General features: G+C 42.6%; 1 protein-coding gene across 10 annotated transcripts in view; it reads right to left on the bottom strand.

Moving 5' to 3' along the window:
- LINGO1 (leucine rich repeat and Ig domain containing 1) overlaps window positions 1–14,323 on the bottom strand; it is a 3,568,664-nt gene that overhangs the window by 787,993 nt on the left and 2,766,348 nt on the right. For all 10 annotated transcript variants that reach the window (XM_085643857.1, XM_085643861.1, XM_085643859.1 and 7 more), the window contains one exon: window positions 12,128–12,193. The gene's annotated coding sequence lies outside the window, so the exon portion shown is untranslated. The remainder of the gene's footprint in view (window positions 1–12,127; window positions 12,194–14,323) is intronic.

The raw sequence follows: 14,323 nt of genomic DNA, 5'->3' as shown, positions 1-14,323 counted from the left end.
ACAATTGTGAGGTTGTATGAAAATTAATGAAAGCAAATTAACCTAGTTACAGAGTGGCATGTGAGGAGAGATGCCATGTTGTGCCGTGTCCTCTATTTTTCAGTGGGATGTCTGTAATGTGTGCAGTTATATCTGGATTGTGTGTATCTTATTTCTAATGCTGTTTGTGCTTCTTTTTGTATGTTCTTCTAGCAAGGCACAAAACAGACAAACAGTTCTACGCGGTTAAAGTCTGGCAGAAGAAGGCTATCCAGATGAAGAAAGAGGTAGGACCCCTCCCATCATGTTGTGATATCTCTTCAGTGAAGGATCTCTTAGCCTCTGATCTAAACTAACCTCCACTTCCAGCCCTTCGTTTTCCAGGAGTAGCACATCATGTCTGAGCGCAATATAAGCAAATATGGCGTTTCACTTTATTGATATCACAATGCCACTGGCAAGCTTGCAATAGCAGTGGAAATAGCACGCTCGATTAATGCTCTGTTGAAGAGATCTGTAGACTGTAGGTCACGGGTTACCATGATATCAATGCTTTTACATTTGGCATACTGCCATGGTGTATTTCAGGGTTGCCAGCATAGTTTAAGGAGAGCCGCAGCCATGCCAGGCGTTCAGGACCTCAGCGTAAGGCATAATGACTTAATATGATTCCACATAATTCCCCTCCATAACACACAATCCCACTCCACATAACTCCAGTACATTCTATACCACATAACTACTATCTGCAAGATTTTACAGTACACCATGCCACTTAATAACCCTACACAAATCCACTCCATAACACACAATTCCATGCCACACAATTACACAACTAACTAATCAAATCTAACCCACATAATTTCACTACACACCATGTGCCAATAGCTCTAACTCAAATAAATGGGAAACCGGTTGCATTTCCAAAGCTTGTTTTAACATGCTTTTTGTTGAATGACTTATATGCCAATTATTTTCAGAGCTCAGCTAGTAAATGGGCTCTCAGAGACAAGCCAGACCTATATTTTGGATCTGGCTTGTCTCTCCCTGTTAATTTGTTGGCCTGTCCATCTCTAATGATGGCTGTGTATGTGGACTTCAGACGTGTGCTCTAAGCACTATTTCAGGGGGTCAATCTTGCCATCTGTCATGTGCAAACTTTTGGCTTGTGCTAACATCACAGCCATGTGGTATAGGGTGGGCAGCCCTCTACACCCCCATGGACAACACTGTGCCATCTGCTGCAATTGTCTGGCCTACACCGGGATCCATGGTGCACCCAGATCTCTAGAATAGGATCACCTGACACTTCACCATCAGGGAGTGTCAGCTATCTAGGGGCCTTCACTTCCTCACTTCTCTACAACTCCCAAGGAATCCATTGAAGCCACCTTTACTTCTCCCAGCACATTGGCTGTGTTTCAAAGGGCCTGTCATTCCGGGTCTCACCTTGCTGGGGATCAGATCACTACTAATCAGTATACTTGGGGCATGGATGAAGGACTGTCTTTAGGATTGGTGGCGCCCACTCCAACAATCTTTTTAAGTGCCCCTCCACCCATACCACCTTCTCCATGGATTCCCTCACTAACATCCTCCAACAGTGCCTCTCAGCTCTCCACAGCCCCTTTCTAACATACATTTCATTTGTTTTATATTGTTACTCATACCAGTGTAGGATGTTAGAGCACTTTACATTACATACGTTTACAGAGACAATGAATCATAGGTGTGTAAATCAGTCTATAGGAAATGTTAAATAAGACGATATGCATTGTGATGTGTAGGAATTACACGTCAGCCACACTAGTAGGCAATTTATTATAAGAGGGTTTGGTTTAGCAAACCACAAACTAAGGATTTAATACGTACCACAATGGTTGGGGTTGGCCCTACTAATAAGAATATATTACTACCCCTAAATAACATTAGTATAATGATAGACTGAGGAAACAAACAATATTCTAACCTATAGGTTGGGCCTGCCCCTTTCTGCTGGGTCACTCCCAAATGTTTTGCTTATACCCCTCCTGCTTTCTGATCCGTTTTTCTTGGCTGTTAGGACTCTGTGCCATTTAGCACTGCCAACCAGTGCTAAGGTACTTGCGCTGTCTCCTTTATACATGATAAAATTGGGTTACACCCAATTGGCACATTTAATTTATCTTTAAGTCCCTAGAAAAGTGGTTCTACATGTCCCTAGGGCCTGTAAATTAAATGCTACTAGTGGCCCAGCAGCAATTATTGTGCCACCCCCCTAAGTAACCCTTTAAATACTTGTCTCAGGTCCGCCATTGAAGCATATGTGTGCAGTTTTATTTCAACCTGGAGAAATAAAACTTTTGCCAGGTCTAAACCTTCCTTTTTATTACACATAATTGACCACTAGGGTATGTCCTAAACAGACCATAGTAAAAAAAGAACAGGGAGGTGGGTCAAGACTGATTTGCATATGGCTGGGTCCAAATTGGAATGGCATGGTCAACCAAACAATTATGGATTTAGGACCAGATCTCTGTGCTGTGGGGTGAATGTTTGACATTGTTCAGCATTCCATCCATCAATTCTTCTTTTTGCACTTGTCACCCTGAGTGGGACGGGTATGCCCAGACATGAGTCCCATTCTCATCATGCCACTGGAGTCAAGTAGCCTGGCTGATGAGGGGTGATACCCTGAATCCAGGCCCATGATACTTCCGGTACTGGGAGGACCTGGCCTGTTGGTAGGGGCTTGACTGTTCCCATGGTACCAGCTCCTGGACTCTGCTTGCAGGACGGATAAAGGAATTGGGTCTCACAGACTAAGTACTCAAGCTTTAACTTCCCTTCTCAGTGATAGGTCACAGAGAGTAATCTTAGATCAATTCTCTTCTGAACCTATCATCTTGCCATGTGAGGTTCCTCAGAGCTCCTCCTTGAGCCCAAATGTATGATTTGCATATGGCTGGATCCAAACGAATGGCATGGTGAGCAACAAAATGATGGATTTAGACCCAGATCTCTGTACTGGGGTGAATGTTTGACATTGCTCAGCATTCCATCCATCAATTGTTCTTTTTGCATTAAATAGATCATAGGGCAGGATATGTTGCATTTAATATTTGGGACATGTACTAGTTTTATATGTCCTGGTAGTGAAAAACTCTCAAATTATTTTTTCACTATTGCAAGGCCTTCCTTTCCCGTAGGATAACATTGAGTTACCTTAATACATTTAATAATTGATAACTTTTGTGTAGGTGCAGGTAGGAATGTCATGTTTAGTGTCTTAGTAATTGTAATTTAAAACACTCTTTAATGATAAAGTTGGATTTTAAGTCACAATTCTTCAAATGCCACTTTTAGGGATTTGGCATTTTCTTGACATAACCATTTGGTGCATGCAGCCTGTTTTCTGGGTCACATGACTAAGTGTAGTTGACAGGTGACCTTTATGTATTCCTCCCAGACAATATCACAGTAGAGGGCCAATGTGTTGGTCGTATGGACTATCCTGACTTGATGAGGAGGCAGAGCTGTCACCTGTCTTTTAAATTTTTTTAAAGCAAAAAAAGTGTACAGTTTATTTTAGATAAACATAAATTTGTATGTTTTTTAACATGGTTTACACTCATGTCATATATAGCTTGTTAATTATTGGAGCTTATGATTGATATATTGTGGTGATTTTACTTATTTATTGTCTTTTATGATCAGATTGGTCGAAATAAAGACTTAATAAATTGAATCGAGTCCTGATGCTCAAGAGGTGCCTCCCAGGTACTGGACCCTTGGCTGGCACCAGAATGTACTCCTCCTGGCCCAACTGGGGGTACCCTCAGAACCGATACAGTGTGACACGGCATGACACAGGACCTCACATCCAGCACCTCACAGCCCTTGCCGCTCCTCATTGAAACAGACACAGCACGACTCGACCCAGGACCTCGCATTGTAGCCCTCACAGCTCCTCATTGAAACTGAATCAGTGTGGCGCAACTTGATGAAGGACCTCGCATCGCACCCCTTGCAGCTCCCCATCGAAACCGATGCAGAGCGACGCAATGCTCCTGCACCAATGACATCAGGTACAATCTTCAGTGGGACTAACCTAGTCCCTATATCTGGCACACACTCCATCACTGTTGGTCTGAGCTTTTGGCTATGTTCCGGTCCAGCACAACAGATATTCACAGTTGACGCTTTGTGCTAATAGGTGCTATACTAACCTTAAAACTTTGACATTGCATATCTGCAGTTCTACTGACTGGATATTTGTCATTGTGGTGTCAAATAATTTAATTAAATCTTAGTCTATTTTTCAAAATGTGTGTGGGATTTTTCTTGTGAGGTATTTTGACTTTAGTGCTCTTTGTGTGCTACATAAACACTTTACACATTGCTTATAAGTTAAGTCTGACTGCTTTTGTGCCAGGCTACCACGCGGTTAAGCACAGGTTAATTTAGTAACTGTTTGAAGTTTAACCTGACCAGGATTGTAACTGTTGCTTGAGAAGGGCTCACACGTCTCACAACGAATAACCTAGTTCTTCATACTATACCATGGAGTTTGCATGCAACTCTTTGATAACAGTTCACAGGTAGGTCACTGTCCTCTATTACAATTGTAACTTATGAACTGCAAGTACCAAAAGGATCTCTGTGACAAAAGCAGTAACCCACTGAGTTATCCCCACAAAATACAGTTCCGTGAACTGCATGGTACTCATTCTTTTCAGCAGACATATTAATCCAAAATTGATGATGAGTCAAAACTGCCACTAGAGAAAACTCCAATCAATCTCCAGTAGGAACATTAATCACCAGAGTTATCTTGACATTTGTATTGTTGCCTGAAAACTGCTGGACACACAAGGAACACTGTAGCAGGTGTTTGTAAATGTATTGTGATCACAACCCATGCCCCAATTCTCTCCCCTCTCACCGCCTCCAAGCTATGTGCCAGGAGGAGCTGCACCGGTCTACTGTCTTAAGCCTGCCCTGCACAGATGAGTTCAGGGTCTCTCCGACGGTAAGCCCTGGAGTCAGGGGAAGTCCAAGGATCCTCTTCAGAAAGCGCCCATCTTCGTGCCGGCAGCTCTGCCCTGAACATTTAAATATGAAGTCTAAATTGTTTTCATCAAATAATTTTGAAAAATCTTTCGTCCTTTTGCCAGTTTTCTGTGACGTCTGTGAGAAGTGGTAAAGAGATTGGACTGGAAGGCGTAGAACCTCTCTCGGCTTTTTGTTTTTGGATGGCAGTCTTCAGTGTCAACCTAGTACCAGGCTCTCTTCTTGCCATACGTGTCCCTATAAAGGCTCAAAATGGGGGTAAATAGGGGCTTCTTCCAAGTGTTGGGGTAGTTAGTTAGGGGGCAGAAGCAACAGTACTAAATCAGGATAATAAGTGTTGCAGGCCAGAATATGAGATAAGCAGTCAATGCTACACTTTTTCCCTTGTACGATATGCCAACCTTGGAGGCTTGTGTTTTTTCCCTTGTACTAGCTGACAACCTTGGAGGTTTGTGTTTTTTTCCTTGTACGAGCTGCCAACCTAGGAGGCTTGTGTTTTTTCCCTTGTACTAGCTGCCAACCTTGGAGGCTTGTGTTTTTTCCCTTGTTCTAGCTGCCAACCTTGGAGGCTTGTGTTTTTTCCCTTGTACTAGCTGCCAACCTTGGAGGCTTGTGTTTTTTCCCTTGTACGAGCTGCCAGCCTTGGAGGCTTGTGTTTTTTCCCTTGTACGAGCTGCCAGCCTTGGAGGCTTGTGTTTTTTCCCTTGTACGAGCGACCAGCCTTGGAGGCTTGTGTTTTTTCCCTTGTACGAGCTGCCAACCTTGGAGGCTTGTGTTTTTTCCCTTGTTCTAGCTGCCAACCTTGGAGGCTTGTGTTTTTTCCCTTGTACTAACTGCCAACCTTTGAGGCTTGTGTTTTTTCCTTGTACGAGCTGCCAGCCTTGGAGGCTTGTGTTTTTTCCCTTGTACGAGCTGCCAGCCTTGGAGGCTTGTGTTTTTTCCCTTGTACGAGCGACCAGCCTTGGAGGCTTGTGTTTTTTCCCTTGTACTAGCTGCCAACCTTGGAGGCTTGTGTTTTTTCCCTTTTACTAGCTGCCAGCCTTGGAGGCTTGTGTTTTTTCCCTTGTACTAGCTGCCAACCTTGGAGGCTTGTGTTTTTTCCCTTTTACTAACTGCCAACCTTGGAGGCTTGTGTTTTTTCCCTTGTTCGAGCTGCCAGCCTTGGAGGCTTGTGTTTTTTCCCTTGTACGAGCGACCAGCCTTGGAGGCTTGTGTTTTTCCCCTTGTACTAGCTGCCAACCTTGGAGGCTTGTGTTTTTTCCCTGTATACATTTTGAGAGATACTACCTTGAGAAATTTATGTGGAGAAAAAATACACCTAGAGAAATTTTTGTAAAGCTTGTTATACTATTACGAGCATAAACTTTCATTTACATGAATCCAATTCATTGGATTATTGAGGCGCTCAAATGAAGCCTCAGGTATCATGCGAAGGAGAGGCAGACAACTGTGAACCCCCCGAGCCCTTCCCTCCTTCAACTTCAATATCTTGCTAGACTGAGCACACAGAGCTTAAGACGGATTGGGGCCACCAGGGCTATTCCAATAGAGAACATGTCCAGTGGAGGCTGCGATCGAAACAGCATCTATGAAGGTATAAAGAGCACCAACATTCCAGCTGCCATAATGTAAAATTAAGTTCAGTCACTCAGTTTAATTTACCTGTCATTGGCTTGTCAAGCACCCAAATCCTTGTTGGTGGGAAATGCCTAAATATTAAGCCTTGGCGAAATTTCTTTTAGATCGGCGTGACCTCGCGTAAATTCATGTTATGCTTGTTACTCAAAATGTCAGAAAGTATGCCACTATGCCACATCGCGTAGTGGAGATTTTGTTTAGGTAATAATCCTAACTTCGGAGCATGGAAACAACGCGAACGACCAGAACGCATGTGGCTTTTGTATGTATTATGCATGATGTTGCACTATTTTTTAGGGCAAAATATCGGTGCTAAACAATAGTGCAAAATGTCAGTGGCCTTCTGCACATTTAACATGATAGTTCTGGCATCTCGCAAAATTTGTGCAAAAGAAAGTATGTCAATTTCAACCAGGCCTATAAAATATATCAAACCACGTATTCACTAAGTGTTCGTATCCAGTTTGGCCTCCCTCCATCCTTCCACAGACTTTACCAGATCCCGCGACTCGCCGCGGAAGTTGGGCAGTCGAATGGAAAACGTCCTAAGTGGTTTTGACCAGAGAATGAAAGTAAACACAAGCAGAGATGCCCAAGTCCTTACTGTAATTGTTTTTCATCAGGACCACAAGATGACCATTGCATTGCACTGCTATTATTAGTTGTCTGCAAGCTTGTGCTTTTTTATTCTTTATGAAGTTTACTCTGCCAAGTTTCATGGATAACCTATTGTGATTCACAGTATGTTTTCTATTGTAAATGTAAGGAATCTACCTATTTCGGTTCTTGGTTATTTTTGGTTTTGTGTTTGCTTTGGCGAGCCCATGTTAGTGGAGTTATTGAATCGTCAATGCTGTTGGCTATGGCACCTGTGGCTGGCAAACAATGTCTATGTTGTTCTCATTTGCAATACAATGTGAGCCGTAGTAAAGATTTACTACTCTGCAAAGAAAATGATGCAATTGGTTTAAACAGATGCAACAAAAAATCCAGCAAACCTCATATCCATAATCAACTAAGACCTCAGCACTCCCAGCTGCCAATGGTCACAAACCGGAGATGCTCTTTCCCCTTCCACACAGAACAACTTTTGGAACTCACATACATATTGACATTTACTTAGCATTCCGGAGAGCTCTAAATACCTAGCTCTTCCCATCTTTTGCGATTGGAAGATGCAGATGATGATCTATACAAACTGGCACATGGCATGTGCAAATGCACCATGTTTGAAGCATCCCTTTGAAACTTGTACAAGTCCCATAAAGCAACTACTACACCCAGCAGCTTTCCAATCACACACACTGAAAGGGAACAGGAAACCAGTGCATTACTGAATGTTCGAAGCCTCTTCAGGGGTATGAAGAACTACACAAATGCTGCGATGCCATACAAGGCAGCCATGGCATAATTCATGTTTAAGGTCCATTTAATGTCCTTGGACATTTTAAAGAACTCGGATCTATCAAAGGGACTGGTTTTTAGAACCTCATTCTCTCCTTTACCAGAGCTGACCTGTTTGTCCACTTGTCGGTACGAGATGCTTAGTCCGTCATGGAATTGCACTGTACTATTTACAATGATGCATCATCAAAGGATATGTTCATACTCGTGGCAGGATACAAAATAATGTTAGCTGAAAAAATAGAATTGGCTGATAGTGTCTCACCTGACTTGGACATCCTGAGATTTCTATGCAACTGTGACCGTTGATGGGACAGGCATGGCCTGTCTGAATGGAGACATTAACTGCACATTCGTCAATTCCTTCTGTTAGTATTACTATGTGGTACATCAGTACCTCGCGGCCCCCCCCAAGTCCCGGGGACCGGCACATCCCCTGGGGCTTAAATTTAAATTATAAAGTGTGGGGGGGCTCCTGCCCCTCCCCACACTGCCCCAGGGACCACCACCTCCCCGGGGCATTGAGTCAATAAATGCGGGTGGCCTCATGGGCCCCCCCAAGTCCCGGGGACCACCACCTCCCGGGGCCTTGAATATGTAAATAGGGGGGTCTGTAGTGGACCCCTAGCCCCAGGGACCACCACCTCCCCGGAGCTTCAAACTTGCTGGGTGGGGGGCCGCGTGGCTCAATGTCTGCTATGTACCAGTCTAGTGAAGATCTTCAAATCTTCCAGGCCTCGAGCACAGTGAAAATGTGTCCTCTCGCTTTGCAGTCATGCTATAGATTTATTTTCTCGTGTACGGTGACCCTAGCTTGCTCAACGAGGTTGAGTCTTTTGAGATGCTGGGTGATCAATAATTAGTATGAAACTCCTGATTAGTTCTAATTGTAGATCAAGTCTCATGTTTTTTGGTTTCCACTTCAAAACCTACCTCTTCTTAATAAATGCGGTAGGAAAAGAACCTTGTTCAGCCAGCCAGTGTTGACTTTAGTTGCTCATTCTACTACCCGTTTATTTGATAAAGCCTGAACGTCAAAGTAGCTCCATAACACATTTGCAATGACAGCCGTGTCTTAGATCCATTTCCTCAACCTACACAAGCACCAATGCACCATCATTTATTGTAGAGGACAGATGAATTTTACTATAGCCTTAGAGCCTTCCGTAGTGGGCTTTATCAGCCATTAAAGGCCCGCTCCAGTGTGCCAAAAGCGAAAGCCTTTAACGAGGGAGCGGGCCTTTAATGGCCAGTAGAGCCCACTACGGTGGACTCTAAGGCTATTAGAACATTCCGCCCCAAGGGGACACAAAGTTCTAATTTGTAAAAACAAAGGCCTGTCGGAGCCTGATGGGGTTTAAATCCCCTCTGGCTCCAAGAGGCCTTTGTTCACAACAACAGGTGTAAAATGAAAAAAGCATTGGATTGTTGCTCTCTGGGCTTCTACCAGCCATTAGCAGCCCGGAGCACTCCATTGTCTTCCATTAACCGCTCAACATTCAAATGTTCTAATATGGTTGTAACCATGTTCCTCTTCCAATAGCGGAATTTCATAGGTCATATCTGAGATCATCCTTTATCAACTTCTCCACTGTAACTCACTTTGCTGCTATCACTTGTAGTTTTCAGAACGTCCATAATTAAAGGACTTGCAACATGGAAGGACTTTTATTTTACATCTATGTAGACAAGCAGCATCCAATGACACTACTGTCCAAAAGCTGATGCCAGGTGTAACAGTAGTAATACAGCTCAATACTGACGTGGATCAGCCAATAGCATTGCAGCATTGTGTAAATGTACACCAATCAAAACATTCCACTCTCTGTCTCAGTGCTCTGCTGTGATGGACTCCACGTATGCTTCCGTCAAGGCACCTGGTTCTGATCTTCAGTCCTCTCACTAAACCAATACTGGAAACACGCATGTAGCTCAGACGTGCAACACAACTTGCTAGTCCAGTTCTGCGACACCCCCAAAACCCCACCAGTGCACAGCTATAATGGTGTCTACACTGCTTAACTTTTAGTTTTGAGAAGTGAGACAACACCTGCCAGAAGACCACTTCAGGCTGGATGACACCACTGCTGCCCTATAATGAAGGCCATACTGACTTTGAGGGTAGAGGCTGCTATCAGTTGAATTTATGATTGTGGTTATAGTTGTGAATCACAAAGCTGCAGATTCAATCACCTGGAAGCAGTGCTCATGGTGGGACTGCCGCATTGCAGTTCCTCACTGTGGAGCTCCCGCCACGAGTGCGGCACCCCGTCGCGACTGCGGGGCCTCCATACGAGGATGGAGGCTATTTGTGAATCGTGGCCTGAGTGTTGAAAATGTTGTTGGTCATAAAATTGAATACCAAAATATCATTGCTACAAGAATATTGCAGTAAAAATATCGACAACCAAAGCATCAAGAAGGTAAGTATACATTGCGAAGTATAGATTTACTGTTCTTAACTTCTCATTTTTATACCTTGACAAAATGCGTCTCGTTCAGGTACGTAGATGTGGAGTTTAGTATAGAAAATCTATACTGACCTGTATATTCTTACCTTGCCAATATTTTGCGCGTGAATATTTTTTCTGTAATAATTTTGGACCAAGATATTTAACAGACAATATACTGGTATCATTCTATTTAGAAATTACATGAATAAAATAGATGAAGTTTACAGGTGCCATCAGTGAAACAGCTGAGTGTTTACAGATGATAGCATTGAACCTGCTGGGTGTTTACAGATGATAGTATTGAACCTGCTGGGTGTTTACAGATACTGTTAATTAAACAGCTGGAGGCTCACATACAGGGCTATTGAAACAGTTGTCACTTTACAGATTGCATTAATGACCTGCTGAACCTTTACAAATGGCAGAAGTAACCGAGTGTTTACCTATGGCAAATCAAAAAGTAGCTGAGTGTCCACAGATGGCATTATTGAATGAGCTCAATGTTTACAGATGATAGCATTGAACCTGCTGGGTGTTTACAGATACTGTTAATTAAACAGCTGGGTGCTCACATACAGGGCTATGGAAACAGTTGACACTTTACAGATTGCATTATTGACCTGCTGAACCTTTTCAAATGGCAGAAGTAACCGAGTGTTTACCTATGGAATTAAAAAAGTAGCTGAGTGTCCACAGATGGCATTATTGAATGAGCTGAGTGTTTACAGATGATAGCATTGAACCTGCTGGGTGTTTACAGATACTGGTAATTGAACAGCTGGGGCTCACATACAGGGCTATGGAAACAGTTGACACTTTACAGATTGCACTAATGACCTGCTGAACCTTTACAAATGGCAGAAGTAACCGAGTGTTTACCTATGGCAAACCAAAAAGTAGCTGAGTGTCCACAGATGGCATTATTGAATGAGATGAGTGTTTACAGATGATAGCATTGAACCTGCTGGGGGTTTACAGATACTGTTAATTGAACAGCGGGGGGCTCACATACAGGGCTATGGAAACAGTTGACACTTTACAGATTGCACTAATGACCTGCTGAACCATTATGGCAGAAGTAACCGAGTGTTTACCTATGGCATTAAAAAGTAGCTGAGTGTCCACAGATGGCATTATTGAATGAGATGAGTGTTTATGTACAACAGTGTTAAAATGGCTAATTATTTACTGGTGGCATTATTGAACCCCTACATGTTTAAAATTGTCATTAATGAAACAATGAAAAAGCAATGTCTTCACAGATGGAATTATTGAAACTAGTGAGTGTGTACAACCGACATTAATGATATGTGTGAGTACTGTGTAACACATAACATTGTTGGAACTGCTGAGTGTTTACAGGCAACAATAATAACATAGCTGAGTTTTTCCTGTTGGAATTAATGAGTCATCTGACAAGTAACATTAATGAAAGAGTTTAGGTTTTTGTTAACATCTTCATGCTCCTCCTTAACAGCAGATTTCCTCCCCCAACCCCTCTTGAGAACAGCAGTTTAGCTCTGAAAACTGTCGGAACAGATTTGTGAATAATTGATGTGCGAAGGATGTGGAGTACCAGACTCCTTCTGAGAAATACTCACATCTGGAGGGAGATGCCAGACTTCTTGCACCAGATTGGACAGTTTCTTGCACTGAAGAAATTATGCCTGAAATACAAACGAGAATAGGAGTAATCACTATATGTATACATTTTTAAAGTTATGTTGACAAAGCTGGCAGCACAAACCTGTGACTGACAGCCCCTCAGATATTGGGCTGTTGTTCAGCATAGCTGAGATCATATACTCTAATTAGGGCACACTTTCCAATGTACTTTTTTTCTGTTCAGGGCTACCAGGGAAAGCTTGTTGGTCCCGAACACGAAACAAAGAGCAATTACACCCACACGCTGCGAGAAAGTTTTTGCGTTTATGGGATATCTGTTTTGTTTTTCCATATCATACTTTCCATTTGGGAGTTTGTTTTTGAAGAACAAAAAAGTTTGTTGAGTGAATTAATTAAACACAATACTCACTCCAAACCGTTTTAGTGCCTTCAGTGCCGTGATAGTGGTTCTGCTGGAGGCCAGGGCCGGCTCCTCCGCTAAGGCGGAGGAGCGTTGCCCCACTGCCTTTCAGCACTGCAAAAAAGGAAAAATAAAATGATAATAACGCAAGGTTATTATCATTTTATTCTTCTGTGCTGAGACAGATTTGTGGAGCGGGGTGGGGCTGCTCTAACGAAAGGAGCAGGGGGAGTGGTGAGCACACTTTGTAAGTGCGCATCAATGTTTGGTCGGCTGTCTTGGGCCGGCCAAACATTTATGCGCACTTTGCTTGTTCTCCACCCAGGCTGCATTACAGCCTGTTTGGAGAACATGCCCAGGATCCCATTCCCTATCTGAGCGTCGAGCCATGGCGCTCAGACCAATCACAACTGTGCATTGCAGCATTGTGATTGGCTTAGGGAGCCTGGGTGCTTCCTGTGGCTGAGAAGCCAGGAAAAGAGGATGGAGAGTACTGAAGCGGACGTTCGGCACGTAAGTGATCCTATTTATTTTTGTACACCCCCACCTCCCAGCCCCACTACCGATTCGTGGGAGCAAACGCCACTGCTGTAGGCACAGAGATGTCTTCATGCCTAGTGCAGGTCTCTGGGTAAGGTGTTTGACTTTCCACTAGTGTAGTGGAGTACAATTCTTCACTGCCCTAGTAGAACGGGCACAATATGGTAAATGAAGGCCATTGTATCTAAGGGGCTGCAAAATACAATTTACTTATAACCCTATCTTTACCTGACTAATAATGTGCAACAAATTGGCACATGTAATTGTGGTGTTAGTGTATGTGCAGAGCATCAAGCTCAAATGTGTGCAGTCTTCCATAATTTGCAAAACACTTACACAGCATGTCTTTGAAAGTATAAAACTCCCCCAATTTGCAGACAGAGGCAACTTATCTAGTTATCTAATTCACTAATGAGGGTCACTTTTATTTTGGTGCCCAGGCCTATTTTCTGTCCCAGTTCGACTCTGATAGCAGTTGGTGGTTGGCTTCCTTTAGAGAGTGGTAGGTGGTTTCCCTCTTGTTTGTATCTATTCTTATTCAAGACCTAAATACCTCCACTTTCATATAAGACTTGGTATGTCATGTCAGAGAACAAATAAAACAAACTGCTAGGAGCACGAGTGAATTCTGATGAGGAGCAACACAGTGCTGATGAACGTTTTGTAATTCATATCATAGAAGATGCAAAGGTTCTTAAAGAGCTGTAGAATCAAACATTCACAGGTGGCATGGTACCACCATAAACCTAGTGGTGATGTTGAAAAATTTAACAGGACGTTAAAAGAGAGCATTGAGTTAACACTCAGAATAGGAATCAATTGGAGAACGTCTTTGCAAGCTACCCTGCTGTCTCCATAGTTACATTTAAATACTGAATATGTGTTTCTCCAGAACAAGCAACCTTAACTTGTAATGCCAATTAGTATGGATGATATGTCACCACTACACCTTGTAACCAACATTGTCTTATGCAAAATATCTGTGTATCAACTTACACACTTGTGTGATTCATTGCATCTGTAGTGCTCTGACACTATATATATATATATATATATATATATATATATATATATATATATATATATATATATATATATATATATATATATATATATATATGTATATATATATATATATATATATATATATATATATATTACCTACTGGCGGTCGCCAGTAGGTAGTTATAGTTAGGACCACGTTTCCATAGGAAATCCGCAAAATTCTATT

This window comes from Triturus cristatus, chromosome 3_1 (assembly GCF_964204655.1).
Source record: "Triturus cristatus chromosome 3_1, aTriCri1.1, whole genome shotgun sequence".
NCBI lineage: Eukaryota > Metazoa > Chordata > Amphibia > Caudata > Salamandridae > Triturus > Triturus cristatus.
The sequence above is the reverse complement of the archived record's forward strand: the minus strand, read 5'-3'. Positions and strand labels throughout refer to the sequence as shown.